At 37.9% G+C, this 18,186-nt stretch overlaps 1 protein-coding gene across 1 annotated transcript in view; it reads left to right on the top strand.

Annotated features, from left to right (window-relative positions):
* RALYL (RALY RNA binding protein like) overlaps nucleotides 1-18,186 on the top strand; it is a 1,518,143-nt gene that overhangs the window by 227,614 nt on the left and 1,272,343 nt on the right. The window contains exon 7 of the mRNA XM_074318489.2: nucleotides 10,617-10,689. The gene's annotated coding sequence lies outside the window, so the exon portion shown is untranslated. The remainder of the gene's footprint in view (nucleotides 1-10,616; nucleotides 10,690-18,186) is intronic.

Raw genomic sequence — 18,186 nt, 5'->3', positions numbered from 1 at the left:
ACAATAATGTAAAAACACAGGAAGGAAAGAAAATGTTGAAGGTCCTTTTATATTTTATTTTATTTTATTTTATTTTATTTTATTTTATTTTACTTTACTTTACTATTTTATTTTATTTTATTTTATTTTATTTTATTTTATTTTGTTTTATTTTATTTATTTGTACTTTGTCCTTAATAGTTTTTTTCATTCATGAGTTTAATTTGCTATTCTTTTTCTAGTTTGTTAATGTGAGTTGTGAGGTATTGATTTGAGACCTTTCTTCTTTCTCATATAAGCATTTAGTGCTATAAATTTCTCTTTAAATGTGCTTTAGGTGTATCCTGGAGTTTTTTATATAATGTGCTTTCATTTTTATGTAGTTCAGAATACATTCTAAATTCCATTTTAATTTTTTGGTTGACCCATTGGTTATTTAAAAGTCCATTATTTGTTTTCAATTATTTTTTCAGAAATTACGCAGTTTATGCAAGTCAAGCATTGAAACTTCCTAGTTTCTGAAAGAATATTGTAGAGTTGTTTGGCTTCTATATATGCATTCAACAGATGATAGATAGATGATAGATAGATAGATAGATAGATAGATAGATAGATAGATAGATAGATAAATAGATGATGGGTAGATAGATAGATAGATAGATGATGGATAGATAGATGATGGATAGATAGATGATGGATAGATAGATAGATGATGAATAGACAGACAGTTGATTCTCATTATTTGCAGTAGTTATGTTCTCTAAAGTTACCTCAAACAATGAATTAGTGAATATTGACTGATGCTCCAAGGGAAAGGCAGTGTTAGGTTCTTGTGAGTTTGGTCACAGCATTTTTGTGAACCAAATCAATGCATACCATTATTTTATGTGTGCTTCTGTTTAGAGACACTTCCTTTACTATTTTTGATTCATTATCATTGAACTCATGGCCGACAGATCTCTCACTAGTGCCCAAAGGAAGCTTTTTGTCTAACCTGCATATGTTCTCCCTGAGGCACATCACAGCTTTCTAGCACTTAGGAACACTGGACAGCACTTTAACATGACACTTGGGAGCAGCATACACTGTGAAATCACCACCACCAACAAAAAAGCGAGAAAAGTGGTACAGCATGAAAGCCGAAATAAGAGAACAGATCACAGCTGCAATCCCCCTAAGCCTGTCCACAAAGACTGCAAGTCCTGCGAGTATGGATTTGGGGCTGCAAATAAATTTTAGTGTGTGGGTGATTTGCAGATACTGATTCTGAGTAATGAGAATCAGCTGTATGTACACTGGCAGTGCCATTCACTGGTGGCCAGTGAAAGCTGGATGGTTCAAACTGGGAACTGGAGAATAAGGAGCCCTGTGAATTCTGAAACTGTAGATTCTGTCATCAAATACAGTGACTGTCCTTTAGATTCCACATATAAGTGAGATCATAATGGTATTTGTCTTTCTCTGTCTGACTGGCTTCACTGAGCATAATGTTCTCTAGGTTCATCCATGTTGTTGCAAATCGTAAGATTTCCTTCTTTTTCATAGCCAAGAAATGTCAAACTATTACATTGCTTTGTGCACCTGAATAATAATAACAATAAAAAATACAATGACTGGGCTCTCCCAGGACAGCAGGCATTTTTGTTTTTGTTTTTCTCGTGTAATTTTCTTTGCTGTCGTGTGCAGGATTCTGTGTATGTTTGTGTAACCCTCCCAGCTCCTCTTAGGGTTTCTGGCTGACTTCTGCTTTAACAAATTTTTACGCCTAAAAACAAAACAAAAAAATGCATTCCTCTCTTGTTCTTTAATAATATGTCTTTGATGTCCGTTTTTCATAAGTGATCAGCAAAATAAAAATGAGTTTCCTTTTCCAGGTGAAGAAAGACAACTTAATCCTCCAACTCTCACCGGAAGTTAGTGGCAATACTTTTAGTCTCTTTCAATGAAGCAAAGAAAAATAGTGAAAAGAAAAAGCTAGGTTTCCCATTTAACAAGCTGAATATCCATCTCTTGAAATATATTTCCATTTAGTGAAAATTCTCAATGTATTTCTGAGAATAATGCATATGTATAAAATTTATTAAATTTTTAACTGATTTTTGGGTATGTGGGATATAATTTTTAACTACTTGGTTAAACTAATAATATGGCAAAATCCATTAAAATCTACCTAAATGATTATACCATATTTGTAATATCACATATAAAAGTTTAAATTCATATCTGAAATTTAAAAAACAACAACACTTAAACATGAATTACATGTTAAAAATATTTAATTTGAATTGGCATTGAATTTGTTTTGTAATTCCAAATATACTTCTAATATTTTACAGATGAGTATTGTTTATAGAAATATCATTTATAATTCCAAATTGTTTTTCAAAATGATTTGACTAGTAAAACATCCTTTAAATCACACATGGTTAAATAACCAAAATTTCCCAGTTTTCTTAAAAGAAACTATTTTCTTAAAAGGAACTATTTAGACTAAAATGCCAATAAATATTACATCTGTTGTATAATTGATTACAGTTTAAAGAAAATATTAATGCTGTGAAAAGTACTTATCCTCGGAACTTACACCTTCTTTGATCATTCAATAGCATAGGACAACTCTACTTACTTTCAGATTTGGTCTATGGAAATTCTCCAATGTGCAGGACCAACTTACTATATATTCTTTTCCTTTGGAGGAAGTTGAGTGACCTTAAATTCATAATATATAGGCAGATTTCAGGCTTAGCAGATATTCATTAATCTGTCAACATTTATCTTTCTTTTTGGGACAGCCAAGAAAATTAAACCAGTAAAGCTTGCTGAGCTGGTGCTAAAATGCATATTTGAAAGGAAGGGCCATGTCCTCTGAAAAGCAGGTCTTAGCATAGGGATTAGTATTTTACTAAGTATAAACTGCATATCCCTGAATATCATATATTATTCTCCAAAATATCCCTGGGATTTATGACTATGATCTTTTTGCTCTCTTGACGTGCAAAAGTATTATAGGCATTCCCAATACTTTTTCTCCACGCACTCGATGTTTTTGTTAGTAAAGAGAATGCGTGAGTATGTGCACGCATATGTATGAGTGAAGGAAACCGACATTTCCCCAGGAAGTAAAACCCTACATTTTATATCTGAAAAACATACATTGTCCTTTGTTATTTAGGATGTCATAAGGAAGAATCATTTTACTCTCACAGCTTATAAATAGCACTTGCTTGTAAAAGAGTGATTCATAAATCAGAAATGTTTCCAGCAATGGCTGTTGCAATTCTTCAGTAATCAATAGACAAGCATATAGATTGGTCAAATGGAACGTTAAAACAGAATTGTACATTGTGGGGTAGTGTTCTTAGAAAGTCGTTATGATAAAGTGGTTTTTTAAAAATTAGTTTGAAGGAGACTTTTAGACCACTTAATTAATTCTCCCTCTGTAAAGAAGCTCTCTTAGATTTGCTTTTATAACTTTCATATTTTATGTATTATAAAATAAATCCACATTTACTGCAGAACACTTTTGAAACTATGCATAAGAAAATGAAGCGAACTAAGCATCTTCCATAACTCCACTAACCAAAAATAATCCTTCTTGTAACTACATTGTATCACTATATTCTAGTTTATTTATGTTTTATTTTATTTTTCTTTATATTTTATATACATTTTATTTTATTTTTATTTTTTATTATAGTTTATTTATAGAATCCCACATTAGAATTGAATCGTTGCTCACAATATTTTGCACAGTGTCAGTAGTGCACCAATGCATATCTCTGTAGCTAACACTTTGGCTACATTTAGGATTATTTTCCTGGGATTAATTTCTAGTAATAAAGTGTAGGTCATAAAGCAAGACACCTTTTAACCTTTTTAAATGCATTTGACACCTCCTGCCAAACACATCAATTGATACATATTTCCAAATTGCTCTCACAGCAAATTCCATTGTCACCAGCAGTAAATGCAACTGTCGTTTTCCACAGACTTTCCAAAGTTGGGTATTAGCATTGAAAATATTTTCTAAAATATTTTAATTAGCATTGGTTTAAGTAAACATTTATGATTGATTATATTCAACGATATATGTAAATATAATTAATAATATTATATTCAATATTTTAAAATTATCTAATAATATCCTTTGTACATCTTCATACATTTTCTATCCTGGTGTTTATTTCTTACAGATTTATATATAAAGTCTTTATTAAAATGATATTGATTTTTCATCCATTATATTTATTGCAATTTTCTCTAGCTAGTAATTTGGTTTCATGTTATTTAAGCTATTTCATAGTCTAGGAAAAATACATACATAGACCCAAATAGCAATCATTTCTCTCTCACACTTTATTTTTTATTTTTTATTTTGGTATCTTTTCTCTTTGCTGAGAAGTGACTTCTCTAATTATCCAATTTTCTTTTAGATTTTAAAAAATACTTAATTTTTTCATCAACACTGTTAATTGATCTGCTGTTTAGTTTTGTGTTAGTATATGATGAGAATTGAAATTTATATATTTTATTGAATAATCAACTCTTTTTTAATAATAGGAAATGCAATATCTTTCAAAATTTTAAATATTCTAAAATCTATTTTTGCGTTTTTAAATTTAGCTTCATGGGTTCAAATATCAGGTTATATGTTCCTTTTCGTATTCCCTTTCTTGGTGTTATCCTTTCTTTTATATTTCAATACACATACTAATAAGAAAGATCTCAAAGAGATTGTCTGAATTCTCTTGTTCATTGTAGGATTCCTTATTTATGATAGCCGAAATATAGAAGCAACATGAATAGTCAGCAGTGGAAGAACAGATAAAGAAAATGTGGTATATACATACTGTAGAATGTTACTCAGCCTTAAAAAAGAAGGAAATTCTTCCATTTGTAGCACCATGGATGAACCTGGAGGATATTATACTAAGTGCAATAAGCCATTCTGGAAGGACAGGTACTGCATGAAACCACTTCTATGAGGACTATAAAATAGTCGAACTCAGAAACAGGGAGGAGGACACGGGAAGATACTAATCAAAGATCACCAAGTGTCAGTGATACAAGGGGAATAAGGCCGAGAGGTCTAGTATACAGGACACTGTCTATTGTTAACAATGCTGGATTGTATCCTTAAACTTTTTCTAAGGGGGGAGATCATATGGTAAGTGTTCTTATCACAAGAGATAACAATAATAACAACAATAATAATTACAGAGGGGAGCAGGAGACACTTGGAGGTGATTGATGTGTTTATGTTTATGGTGTTGGTTGTGGTGGTGGTTTCCTGAGTGAACCCTTGTCTCCAAACAGTTCAAGATGTATACATTAAATATGTACAGCTTTTTGTATGCCAATAATCCTTTAATAACGTGATTGTTAAAAACAGTCCTTCAACCTTATTTTATTACTGGATAAGCTGTGTCAATAGTGATTACACTGGGGTAAAGGAAATCAAATTAAATATTCAGATAATTAAGATTAGCAGACAATACGCCTGAAAAGCTGGACTCATTGGTCCTGTGTTTCCACTAAGCCTCATATACCAGACACAATGTTTACTTAAAAAACTTCCAGTGAGCACTGTGATTTTCCCTGCCTTGTGTGTGTCGCTCTGCTCTCCCTCTCTCTTTCATCCCTCTCACAAGATTTTCTCTTCTGAGAGCCCCAGTGTTAGCTCTGATAAGCTGTATCACCGTGGTGTCTTCTCTTGTCACTTCTGACAAGGAGTGACCCTATCTAGCTCAGGGAAGTGGCAATACATTGCTTTCATCTTCACACTTTTCATTGCTTTCTTTGTGACAAACGAAAAGATTATGACACTCTTGATAAAAATTTAAACTAATGTCTGTGTGGGCAAAAAACAAAAACTCCAGGGAAGTGTCTTTTCACAAACGTGCAAGTTTGTCTTCCTAAAGGGTCCTGTGCCTAAATGAATGATTTCTACTCTCCAGCTCGTAGCAGCATCCTGTTCCACATGTGCATTGGTCCCTGGAGATATTTATGTACGAATTTCCAAGAAACTTCACCAGGGGCATAGGAGTAAAGGAGTCGGTAAAACCAGGCTGCTGCCTCATAACACTGATAAACTCAAGTAAATGCAAATTGCATGCCGAATAACATAAATTTCAGTTTTGTATTACTTATGAAATTGTTAGTTCCATGGTCTGACAGTACTTATCAAACAACTTTGCTTGTTGCAAAAGACGCTAAGGATGATTCAGTGTGATTTAAAAAGAATAACTCATCTTTTAAATACTTGAATCACATGTCTTTAGTATTCTTTTTATTGTTCAACTGCCAAAATTCAGAGAGCTTTTAAAGTGAAATAAGCTTAGGGCGTCCAAGTTGGTCAAGGGGAGATGCATAGGAGACACTGACGTCTCGGCAGTGCTGCTAGGCCTCTTCCATCTTTCCCAGCCCTTCCCGTCCCCATTTCTTATTCAGCTGATGCTCATCTTTCCTTTGCTGCTAGTCAGACGTCTGCCTTTTCTAGGGACTCAGGTTCCCTCTCTGACTCACTGGTGAGTGTTTACCTGAAATTCCATTCTGGCACACATACACACACAGACACAGACACAGACACAGACACACACACACACACACACACGACTCCTGTTTAACTCAAATTCTTATTCTGTACTTTCTCTTCATTGATATCTATGAATTTATACTTTTTTCTTTTTTTTAAAAAAGTGGGATGGGAGATGAGGGTAAGGGGGATCAAATGTATGGTGATGGAAAGAGAACTGACTCTGGGTGGTGAACACACAATGGGATTTATAGATGATGTAATTCAGAATTGTATACCTGAAATCTATGTAATTTTACTAACAATTGTCACCCCAATAAATTAAAAAAAGAAAAAGAGAGATAGAGCCAAACTTTCATTTCCAGAATTATTCTTTGGATGTAATTTAAATTTCTTTGATATTCTTTAAGTTGGTTCAAAAATTGTGACAAATGCAGCAAAGGAAACCATCAATAAAACAAAAAGGCATCCAGTGAATGGGAGAAGATATTTATCAATGATACATCTTGTAAGGGGTTAATATCCAAAATTTATTAAAAACTCATTCAACTCACCACCAAAAAAACATACAAACCAATTTAAAAATGGGCAGAGGACATGAAGAGACATTTTTCTAAATAGGACATACAGATGGCAACAGACATATGAAAAAATGCTCAACCTCACTAATCATCAGAGAAATGCAAATAAAAACCACATTGAGATACCACCTCACTCAGTCATAATGGCCATCATCAATGAATCAACAAAGTGGTGAGGCTGTGGAGAAAAGGGAATCCTTGTGCACTGCTGGTGGGATTGCAGATTGGTGCAGCCACTGTGGAAAACAGTACGGAGGTATCTCAAAAAACTGGAAATGGAACTACCTTATGACTCAACAATTCCACTGTTAGGAATCTATCCATAGAAATCAAAGATGCTAATTCAAAAAAGTATATGCACCCCTATGTTTATTGCAGCACTATTCACAATAGCCAAGACATGGAAACAACCAAAATTCCCATCAGTAGATGACTGGATTAAGAAACTGTGGTACATTTATGCAATGGAGTATTACTCGGCCATAAAGAAGAATGAAATCTTACCATTTGCAACGATATGGATGGACCTAGAGATCATTATACTAATTGAAATAAGTCAGACGGAGAAAGACAAATACCATATGATCTCACTTATATGTGGAATCTAAAGAATAGAATAAATGAACGAACTAATCAGAAACAGTCTCAGAGATATAGAGGACAAACTGAGGGTTGCTAGATGGGAGGGGGTGGAGATGAGGGAGAAGGGGAGGGGATTAGAAACCACAAATTGGTAACTACAAGATGGCCACAGGGATATGAAAGATAGTTGGGGGACTATAATCCATATGTTGTAAAGATTTTGTAGGGTATCCAATGGACACTTGTCTCATTAGGGAGAACACTTCATGGGTGGTGTAGGTGCCTGACCACTGCACTGTACACCTGAAGCTGAAGCTCAATAATACTGAATGTATATATATATCTGGTCACAGGATGTGGAGCACAGCATAAGGAATAGAGTCAGTGGAATTGTAACAGCTATATACGATGTCAGAGGGGTAATAGATTGGGGAGGACAGTTATCACTTTCTGAGGGGTATAAATGTCTAACTATTACATTGTTTTGTACACCTGAAACTGAAAAAAAAAAAAGAGTGTAACAAATGTAAGAAATGTAAACTAGTCCCATCTGTACATGAAGATAAATATACAAATTTCAGGAATAATAATTATCATTATACTTAAGACCTTTGACTAATAATTGAAAAGAGAATTATCTTTAGTTTGGAAAAAAAAAACAAGGGGAAAGAAATTATTCCAAATCTAAAGTTATTCCTGTCATCTAAATTAAACACTGCATGGTAAGTCTTAAAACTTGAAAATGGTAATAACAGTCTATTCTTATCCAAAAAAGAATGTAGTGTGGTCCTTAATTTAACTGACTTTTTTTCCACTACAACTTGGTTCTTCAGTGATTTAGGACCTTGCCATATGCATATTCATTTAATTTGTTTCTATGATGTCTTTGGATTTTTTTTCCACTGCAGATTCCAAAGATTATTGTTTAATTTGTTCTGACTTTGAAGCTCATATACCTTGACACAGACAAAAATGCAGCTGTAATGAGTTTTACTCAGCATTCCATTTTACATTCTTGGTTTTAGGGCCAGAACATACATATTTAGTTGAAATAACATTATGCAAAATTCTGTAGCCTACTGTGTCCAAAGCTCAAAGGAGTGTCCTCTCTTGCATGAAGCTACTAAGATACTGTTTTGGTGATTAGATAAGAGAACAATACAATCTTATGTGTGCAGAGCCCCATAAAGTTGTAAAATTCCTTTTAAATATTCCCATTATTATAATATTAAACCAACAATATTAGCTGTTATTTAATGGACCACGCATTGTTAAAGCACTTCCTCCAAACCACCCCATTTAATCCTTCATTAGAAGTTTGGGGGCTTATTGGGAGCTCTCAGTGAAGGCATCTGCACGGCTCCAGGCTTAGGAGTATGGGCTCTGTCCTGGAGATGAGGTTCAGAAATACTTAGACGGTTGCTGGCCTTGACCTTTCACAAGGTCAAATTGGTGAAATTGTAGTATGAGTGTCACTGGGACATATAGTCATTGTAGTGAGTTCACACCACATCTCTTAGTTACACATTTTGGTTTTTCCTTTTTGAAATACCATCTTAGATACATCTTGACCAAACATTTCATCTATTTTGGTATGTATAATGCAAAAGCTTTTTACCAATAAATTATTAATATTGTGGAGTTCTAGCTTATAATACAATACTTTTCTTTGTGTATAATATGAGCTACTGTACATTCCTCAACAGAACACATGCCCGTCACTGCCCCATTGCCAACAATGGCCTTTATGTACAAAGAGTGAATCTCCATCTCTTTCTCTCAGTAGCTCACCCCCATTGTATGTTTACATAGCACTTAAAACCTTCTACCATAGGATGTACTTTACTTATTTGCATTCATTTTTGTTTACTGCCTTCCCTGCTACAATTTACTGGGAGACAAGACAAAATTAAGGAAATTGTTTAAAAGTTGAAGTCACCTTTTAACCCAATTTATATGAATTTTGTCACCAACAAAAGGATAGAAATATCAACCATTTTACCAATAGAAATAAGAGAGCAGATGGGAGAGAAAACATATCAATTGATACAAAAGGCCACTTAGAATCAGTAAAACAAATTAGACTGTAAAGTGCCATAGAGGAATCAAGTTAGAAAAGAAAAATTAATGGGGAGCAAAGAAACAGGGAATAGCTTGTCTTATAAAAAATGTGTTTAAGAAAAAGAAGGTTGTGATGAGCATAATGTATTAGGCGTGTCCAGCCTGACTTCCCCACAATGCTCAGAATCTTACTACGTTGGTGAAATAAGGGAGCTCCAGAAGTTATTTTTCTCAAGTAGTACTCCAACTCGGTAGTCTCTAACTCTTGAAGTAACCCTATGAAAAATCAGAGAAAAATTGCTTTATTGGCACGGATAGTGTTGATATGTAGAAGAAAAATTGCACTGGACAAGTTAAACTGGCAAAGACGACTTTATCCGAGATTATTGCACTAGGGGAGAGAGATTGAATCAGCTCCTCTTGTGGGAAAGGGAGGAGAGTTCAGCGCCGAGGGGAGCTGGTGCAGAAGTACCAGAGGACTTTAGGAAGGGGGTTGCTCATTAGCATTACACCTTCTTGTTCGCTAATTGTTGCATGGAAGGCAGGCTCCTCCCTTCTCACAGGGACTGGAGACGGGGCTCTGTCTTCTGCCATGATTACGTTGCACAGGAATGGCTCCCAGGGCTTTGGAAAGACTTACTTGGGTTATAAACCTGGCAGGAGGCTGAGAAGATTTACATTTCAAAGCAGCAGAGAAAGAATTTGCAATTTTGAGTTTTCTAAAATAAATGCTCTAAGGAAAGAGAGGTCAGGGCCTATAGTCAGAAGAAAACTTGTCTAAAGTTTGGTCCAGATGAGGGAAGCGTTCAGGCCGTCTTGGTCAGATGAAAGAAACTGTCTCTCAGGGCTCCACAGTGATCTTTCTCTCTTTCTTGTAGTAACAGATGTTTGCAACCCTGAGGAAACCATTCCTTTGCTGTGGCCGTTCTGGAGATGAGCGTCTGAGTCCAGGTGAGTGTGTGATTCCAGTGCAAGAATGTAATCGTGCAGGTGTCGTTTCCCCTGGCGTTCCGAGTTGCTGCACGTGAGCATGCCTGTGCCGAGTTCTCAAAAACGGGAAAGACCGTGATGGAATTCTGTAACACAGCATGTTATCGATGTAGAAAATGGCATCATTTACGGGGGGGAAGTTTAGAGTACTTAGGTGGGTATTATTTGTTAGACAAGAGCGTTCTGTTTGCTAGTTTTGAATGATTTGGAAATGTGAAAAGTAGCCTACACAGGCCTGGTTGGCCTGGTCTCACAGTTAGCTATTAGGAATAAATCTGGACATACTGCTTCCAGTGGACAAAACAAATACGTAATAGAAATCTGTAACCTGAGGGATGGCCTTAAGTAAGTCAATCTTTATCTATATCTGTCTATCTATATTTATGTAATTATATCCTGCTTAATAGAAAATAATTTATACATAGAACATTATATACAACTTTTTCTGTTAGTTATATTATTTAAGGAAGAAGATGTATATATATATATATATATATATATATATATATATATATACACACACACACTTTTTAAATATTAAAATGTTTTGCTTTCTCCAAATAACTTGGAAATGCATTCCTATATAATTTAGAAATCAACATAGATATATCTACTACTAAAATGTTATGATTTTAATTAAAACTTTACCCAATTATAGAAGGAACCCATGATGTCATATTTGTGCTTTTGTTGCCGAGGAGTTCAGCGTAGACACAGTCTTTAATCGTTAGTCTTAGGGTTGATATATTTGTTTGTTCTGCATCACTGATTCTAAACGGCCAAGGAAAACCAAATTAGAGTTCCCTGCGTTCATGACATTTTTCATCCAATTATTGCAGGGGTTTATAAAAGTGTTGAGAAAAATGCAGGTTTTATGTTATTACCTGCAAATTCAATAGCCTAATTATGTATATCCCTTTTATTGATTTATCGCAAATTCTTTTCTGAAGAACAATTTATACTATCATATTCGTGACTCCATAAGTGTACACTTTCCCCTTGAAAAGCTCTACTTAATTTAAGCATAACATAATTTAAAAAATAGAGCATGGTTAAATTCAACAAGCTTTTATTGAACACTATGACATATATGATGTGCTGTAGATGAAAATGTGAAATATCTGATTGTTCCCCCCGTAGGCTGTGGGGCGATGACTATATGACGGGCTCATCTCAGGGCAGGGCAGTGTGTGGGACGTCACGTACGCAGGGTTGTTAAAGCCAAGGGACTCTAGAGTCAGACTCTACACTAAGTGAATTTGGATTCTTGGCCTTGCAACTGGCTGGCTGTGTGGTCTTGGGCAGGTTCATGAGCCTTTCTGTAGTTCTGTCATGCATCAAAGGATCATATTATTAACTTTTTCATGCAGTTGTTGTCTGGACTCTATAATCAATGCTTAGTCTAGGGCTAGAATCATATTGTTAACCAGACATAATTTATCGTTGTGACTGGTGGAGTCTATATTGGTGAGGAAGGTTAGCGATGACTCCTGGGAAAGCTCTCTTGCAGAGATGACCGTGGCTCTTGAAGACTGAATACAAATGCTCTAAATAGAGAGGTTGTAGAGAAGGGCAGGAATGGGGAGGGAAGAGCAGTTGACAATGGACATAACATTACGTTCTTGAAATGCCGTCAGTTTTATGCGACTGAATTGTGAAGTGTCAGTTGGGGTATGGAAGAAGGAACACTAAAGCGATGAGCAGAAACCTGATCATGGAAAATTGGATGTCCCTCAAAGGAGATTTGACTGTACCTTGGAAGTGATGGATAAAAATGAAAAGTGTTTTTTAAAAAGGAGTGAATTGGTTAGGTTGAAATTTGCATAGATCTCTGGGTGCAGTAGGTTGTAGAAATAAGATGCGAGTCAGAAAAGCGCTTATGAGTCTATTGAAAACAGCACAGGATAATATAGAAAAGGTGTTCCACAGTCCTGAGGGGCAATTCACAGGGCTACTGTTTTGGAAATAAGACTATTTCCCTTACTTTTTTTACATTTTAAAATATTAGAGAGAATAACAAATAACTAGTCACAGGGGAACTAATTCTCATGGGAATAGCTTAAATGGGAGAAGAAAGCTGACACAGTTGTTGATAATATTTCCCAGGAAAAAAGTTGACTCTCTGTTATATGACCATTACAAGGATTTCTGTATGTTATTGTAGGAAGTTGGTAAACATCATACATGATAATTACACATATAGAAGTAAAATTAATAACATGCTTTCTTCTCTTCCTACCTTATAATAATAATAGTTATAGTGACAGAGGAGGTAGTAACAGTGGTTATGTGGTAAGGGAAATTGGATTATATTTGAATTAAAATAAAACAATTAAAAAGCATGTCGGTTTATACCTGTTCACTTGAATAAGCTCTTGCATCAAAAATCGTTTTCCTTTCTGCTGCTTTCACCTTCCCCTGCATATTGAATAGCATATCATTACTGTCTGAAATGTTCAATATACACCTACCGTTGTTCAATAGGAAATGCTGGTGTTCGTTCTCTCATGTGTAATTGTGATCCGTATTAAAATCACTGTGCATATTTACATTGGGGAATCCAGAATGAAATGTTCAAGGAGCCCTGGGGCTTCTGAGGGCACAGACAGCGCTGGTGTGACCCACACAGCACCTGCTGACTCAGGTGGGAAGAGCAGGGCTCTTCAGCTGGTTGGAAGGTTTGCCCAAGGACAAGCCTGGTCATTGGTATCCAGGCTTTTTGACTTCGTATCCAGTGTTTATTTTCTATTGGAGCATCACTATACATCCTGAGAACAGTAGAAAACAACAACAACATAATTTGAACTGTAGCCCCGATTCATAGATACCTGAATTTTAACCCTATTATTGATAATGATAAAATGATATTTTGGGCGACTTGAGAATTTGCTTTGAGCCAAGGGAGTCAGTGAACCTGTGCCCTGAGTCAGAGCAAAGTAAGCATAAGCAGCTACAAAAGAGCAAAACCTGGGCAGGATATGTGCTTAATTGCTTAGGCACATTATTTAATCTCTGCAATTCTCCCTCAAAACAAGTTATCTAGTGAGTTATAACAACTATCACCTCACAAACCATTTGAGAAGATTAAATCATGACTATAGACGAAAGGCCAAGTACATGGCCTGGGAATTCCAGATCTCAACACATACTAGACCTTTTCTTTTTTTAAGCCAAGTTTATAGATGGTTCCTTGAGCTATAGGCGGCTTTTGACCAGAAGTCTTTCCATGTAAAGTACGGCGTGGGGCCAGTAGGGGGCAGCAGAGCGCCAGGCCCAAATCTGGCAGCCCGGGCGCCACCTCCCGAAGGTTTCACAGGGCGCGCCAGGTATGATGCCCTGGGCTCTGCTGGAGACCCAGCCCGGGCGAGAAGGTACAGAACTAACTAACACTGTCGTAATGTGCTTGCACAGCTACCAGCTAAGGTTTGACTAAGTAGCCATCCAAACCGAAGACTGGAAAGCCAGTGCGAATAAAAAGTGGTGTCAGCTAAGCCACGTCCAGTTGCACAGTAAGATCATAAAAATAGTTCAGAGGGGTGGCAATGCAACTGAAATTGATGCGATCAGAAACTTGGTTCCTGGCCAAGAGACCTTGGTGGGACTGGAAGAGCTCACAGCTGCTTCTGAAACAGGGCTGCAGGCTGACGTCGGGCGGCTGTGGCTGTTGCCTTGCTCAGCGTGTCAGTGTCCCTGCAGCCAACCGGCCTCGGACGGTGCTTCAGGACCTGAGAGGACATCGCACTCACTGAAGCAGTATCAGTGGGGACGTTTAGAGCCCTCGAGGAGAAGCACAGACTCCCAGGCAGCCTTTGCCTTCCCAATGCAGAGACCCTAGAGATTCTCCTGCTGGGCAGGAGCGTGAATGTGATACCAGTTGTAACTTACTCTGCTTCCTCACGAGCTCCCAGGACTACTGGTCCTTTGTTGACATGCTGGAGACCTTGTCCGTAATCCATGCGATGGGTCTGAATGGGGCAAGGCTAAGGGTGTGTACTCCAGCTGTGATAAGGGGTCCTAACATTATCTGGGGGACAGTGGGGGGCAGGGAGGGAGCGCTAGCAGTCAGGCCCAGGGTGGGATGCGCTGTTCTGGCTCCAGTAAATCAAGGGGCGTCAGAGCTTTCATTTCTGTTGATTTAGGAGGAGAAAATAGGTCGTAGCATAAAAGTGAGGGGGACTATAATGGCCGGAATTCAGCATTTGCCCAGACGTGGTGTTTACATTTTGGAGACACAGCCTCGTCTGGAACTCAGAGGGATCTTAGTTTCATTTCTATTGTTTGGTATCTGTTGAGTGAGCTCAAGTGGTACGTGCAGTTCTGTTTCTTAGTGTCACCACAGTTGCCTTCTTCCAGAAATACTTCAGCTAAAAGGGTAGATGAACCTCTGCTGCAGGGTCACCAGCTGTGTGGGGACAGGGCTGAGAATGGGAGGCAGGAAGGTTATCTTTAGAAAAACTTTCTGTCTCCTTAGACTTCTTCTAGAAAGTGAAGACATTTTCTTCATTTACGGAAAACCAGTTTGAGTTACCGCCTTTTAAATACCCCCTCAGTCCCCAGTCGGTGGCGTCTTCCTACAGCACCTGCCTGCCATCTTTCCCTACCTCTGCATCTGGGTCTCAGGTGGGACGATGCCTTGTCACTAGCTCCCCTTCAGTCTCTAAGAGCTGAGGTCCTTGTGCTCTTAGGCAACTCGGGACAGGTGACGTGGCTTGAGCTGTGTCCCCCCGACGTCCGTGTGTTGGAGTCCTCCCTCCCCCGTCCTCAGAATGGGACCTCATGTGGGACCTCTGGTTGGTGCAGATGTGACTCACCGGGATGCAGCGTGAGCAGGGGTCCTCGCCCAGCTGGGCTGGCGCCCTTCCACGGAGGGAGGTTTTGGCACAGAGGACGAAGGATCCCTCGAGTGACGCTGCCGCAGCCCGGGACCTGTCGGAAGCCAGGAGGGGGGCTGCAGCAGAGCCTGGCCTGGCCTTTCGCGGGAGCACAGCCCTGGCCACTGCTCCGTCTCGGGCTCCCAGCCTTCAGAACGGGAGAAAGTCCATTTCTGACGTGTAAGTCACTCAGTGTGCGGCGTCCCGCCCAGATGGCAGCCCTAACAGACTGACCCCCAGACAGAAGCACACAGCTCTGCAGGGTGCGCTGCTGGGCTAAAGGGGCTCAGTTCTCAGGACCCTGCTCTCGCCGGGACTCTCTCTTTGAAGAAACTGTTCCTTGTCACTGAAATGGCACCAGAAATAGGATGCTGCGAGTGTATATAATTTAATTTCCATTTTTCTCTTCTCACCACCGAGACAGTACTCAACCCCATCAAGATTCCTTTTAATAAAGATTAAAGTCACAAGCGTCATCAATACTGTTGTTGATAATAATTACACAAGATTTCAATAGGGAAATGTATTCTAAGCGGTCCAAAGCAATGATGAGAAGAATGGGTGAAGCAGCAGTCATCACTGACAGGGCGCGTTGTGACCGTGGCTCGTAAGCAGCCGTCGGTCCAGCTCCGCTGACCCCTGGCAGGAGGAGGGCTGGGTAACAGATCGCACTGTCTTCTGCAGGCCCTATGGGCGCGTGTGATTGCTGTCTGCTCGTCTGTGATGACGTCCGAGTTATGTATGAAGTTCTGAGAACGTGGAAGATACAATAGAATGTCATTAACATCACTGTAAAGAATCGGAAATATGAAAAATGAAGATAAATGAGAAAATAAGAAATACAGAATTCAGTAAAGACTGTTAGTTGTAATTTTAGGATGCATACATATTTATATAGTGAAATAAAATACTGAAGTATAACGTTGTAATTCTTCACGTGTGAAAGTTAATATCCTATCCGTCAAGTATGGACTGTGAATCCTCGGGGAGCAAGGTGAGAACGAAACACGGTATATCAGTGTATCCTCTTTAATGAAGGAGAAATCACTGCAGACGTTTATTTGCAACCCACCCACCCTCTTCCCATATCTGACCACTGTGGTGGCTGGTAGGTAGCCCCAGCTCACTGAGATGGCAACCACACATCTGAGCTGATTGGAGTGTTTCCTCATTGGATAAGTACATTTCCAGTAGGGCCAGGTTAGGACTAAAAACAGAAATGAGAAATAAATCAAACCTCGCTTAGTCTCGCATTGGTGTCAGGGTAGGGGTAATATATGCAATTGGCCTTCTTAAGTGTTTGTAAATGTTCACGAGAATTTGGCATATTAGACTATCTGAAATTTTCTTAGTTTCAAATTTACAATTTAAAATGCACAATTGATTTTAGAATTGTGGTTTCAAGGTGAAAAACATAAAAAGACTTTGCCAATACCCTAAACTATAATGGGGTAATCATAATAATTTGACTAACTATATTTATAAGTTTAATTTACTAGGTTCTCCCAAGTTATTTTTAGGCACTTGGGAAGGTGTGGCTTGTTAAGTCATATACTGGAAGACCATAAAAATAGTTATTCAATTTTTAAGTGGATTTAAATATGAATAATAATTGTGTGGTAAAAACTTTTCTGAGGGATGTTTGTTTTGAGTTAATAATGCAACGAAAAAGTGAAGATTTTGTCTTTTTTATTAGATTAACAAATGGAATAACCCTTATTCGCACATGAAAATTATGGGAAAAGTCATATTTTGATGTTTCTTTAATATATTTAATATTTTAGACCTTAGAAACTGTAAATAGAACATTCTAGAGCTAAAATAATCATGAACACCATGAGACTCACTGGGACACTGTGCTGTAGCCGAAGTGTTGTGATGAAACAAGTGAGTGAAGCCTGGCTACTCCGGGCTCTGGTACCTTCCCAGCGATATCGCTCAGTAAAAATTCTGACACATGGTATTGTCAGACCTGTCAGTTTCTTCCTGTGACAAAGTTTTGAATATCAAAGCACACTCAGTTCCAGCAGCTCATTTTGAGGAGCTTTGCGGATCTTGTGTTTTGACTCTAAATGAAGGGACGGCTGCTGTTTGAAAAGTTAGACATTCGAACCGTATTGCCCTGTGGCAAGATCTCTATTCTTTATGCTCTAAACTATCTTTCTGAGGAATTATTACACAACTTTCTGAAGTGACATTGTCAAATTCACAAGATGATCTCGTTTTGTGGGATAACAAAGACATTATTTTACTCTGGTAGATTGTGTATCAAACAGACATTTGACTCTCCTGCTAAGGGAACAAGAGGGAGTCTGTGGCCTCAACAAAAATTCAAATTTGGGAGCAGTGACTTCAGCCCCGTTTCTGTTATTCGTGATTCTTCAACTGCCGAAGATGCCACTTGGGGGAGTTTGGAAAGTAATATGCATTGGAATTCTCTGTTACATTTCTGCTCTTGCATTAACTAGCGTTTCTGACTAATAGTGAGCTACTTTACGTGTCCCTTTTGCTCTGTCTGCAAACTGCGTCATTCAAATCCACGATCAGCATGATGTCTGAGCCAGCCCTTTGCAGTTCTCGAAACTCA

Source organism: Rhinolophus sinicus, chromosome 7 (genome assembly GCF_057876585.1).
Source record: "Rhinolophus sinicus isolate RSI-liver-muscle chromosome 7, RSI-T2T, whole genome shotgun sequence".
NCBI lineage: Eukaryota > Metazoa > Chordata > Mammalia > Chiroptera > Rhinolophidae > Rhinolophus > Rhinolophus sinicus.
Note: the sequence above shows the minus strand (reverse complement) of the source record. Positions and strands in the feature narration are given on the sequence as shown.